Source organism: Bombina bombina, chromosome 7 (genome assembly GCF_027579735.1).
Source record: "Bombina bombina isolate aBomBom1 chromosome 7, aBomBom1.pri, whole genome shotgun sequence".
NCBI classification, from domain to species: Eukaryota; Metazoa; Chordata; class Amphibia; order Anura; family Bombinatoridae; genus Bombina; species Bombina bombina.
Genome location: NC_069505.1, coordinates 52,865,698 through 52,867,290, shown reverse-complemented (window position 1 = coordinate 52,867,290; position 1,593 = coordinate 52,865,698). Strand labels below are relative to the sequence as shown.

The 1,593-nt window shown below is 35.1% G+C and overlaps 1 non-coding gene across 1 annotated transcript; it reads left to right on the top strand.

Moving 5' to 3' along the window:
* Positions 1 to 774: 774 nt before the first annotated feature.
* Positions 775 to 848, top strand: TRNAT-AGU (transfer RNA threonine (anticodon AGU)). Its single transcript has one exon. It is a non-coding gene; the product is annotated as a tRNA-Thr (tRNA).
* The last annotated feature ends 745 nt before the right edge of the window (positions 849 to 1,593 follow it).

Sequence of the window (1,593 nt, the reverse complement as noted above, 5' to 3'; positions counted from 1 at the left end):
CTCACCGGAAGTTGAGTATACAATTTTAAACAATCTTCCAGTTTACTTCCGTTATCACACTTTCCCTGTTTTCTTGTTATCATTAGTTGAAAAGCTGGAAGGTAAGTTTAGGACTGCATGTGTCTAGAGTGCTATACAGCAGCGGTTTTGCAACAATGTTATACTTTAGCAAGAGCTCTAGATAGCAGCACTATTTCCTGTCATGTAGTGCTTGAGACTTGTGCACGCTACCTATCTGATAACAAAGCAAATTTGATAACAGAAGCAAACTGCAAACCCTTTCAAATCATATTCTATATCTGAATCCTGTGTGTCTCTCTCCCTCTCCTTCTTCCTCCCTCTCTCTTATGCTCCCTTTCTTTGGCTATTTTTCTCCCTTTCACTCTCTCTACCTCTCCCTTTCTCTCAGGGTCCACTACTTAATGTCACTTTTTCACAAGGGGGTTGTAGTCTCTACAGGACGGCAAAGGAGCAGCTTAACCTTTAAGGTAGTTGCTAAAAGACACCTAAAATAGCTCCAGTCACTTTCTTGCCCATGCTCAGAAGAGGTCTTTTGCAGCCCAAAACTTGCAAGAAAACAAGTAAGTTATTTGCTGTGTTTAACTATTTTGTGACACTATACAAATAATTGATAATAAAAATAACAACACAATCTATTTCTTTTCAGGTTTCTTTTGATTTAATTTTTGTTTGTTTGCTTTTATTTTATCAACTAAAGGAGGTCAGTTTCAAAATACTTTATATTCTTATGTACTAAAACACAGTACATCAGTTGGCGCTGTGGCTTAGTTGGTTAAAGCGCCTGTCTAGTAAACAGGAGATCCTGAGTTCGAATCTCAGCAGTGCCTATGGATATATTTTTTGGCATACCTTCTAATCTCTAGGTCACTGCTTCTTACCTTTGTAAGAAACCACAACCCTTTGTGTAATTAAAAGAAAATCCTATCTTACGACATATATTATATAGTACATTTTGGTACGCTCTTGATTAGGCCAAATATTATATTAGGATTGTACAAGCATTTTTATTTAAAAGCATTGAAACAATTGCATTTTAAACCAATCCAACATTACAAGAGTTAAACAAATATAAAGGTAGGGGTATTCTCTCTCACCAAATTACCCCAATTGGTAGCCCACTTATAAGTGTAAACTTTCTCCTTTTGATATTAGCAGTAAGGTTGAACGAACTGATTTAATCCCACTGTATGGATGTTTAAGAAAGTCCTCTTTAAAGGGACAGTCAAGTCAAAATTAAACTTTCATGATTCAGATAGAGCATGCGATTGTAAACAACTTTCTAATTTACTTCAAATAACAAAATATGCAGAGTCTTTTTATATTTACAATTTTGGAGTCACTAGTTCCTACTAAGCATGTGCAAAAATTCACAGAATATAAGTATATGCATTTGTGATTGGTTGATGGCTGTCACATGATACAGGGGAAGTGGAAATAGACATAACTGACATTTTTTAGAAAAAAAATCTACTACTCATTTGAAGTTCAGACTAAGTGCTATTACTGTATTTACTGGTCAGTAATAAGTGCTATTACTGTATTTACTGGTCAGTAATAAGTGCTATTACTGTA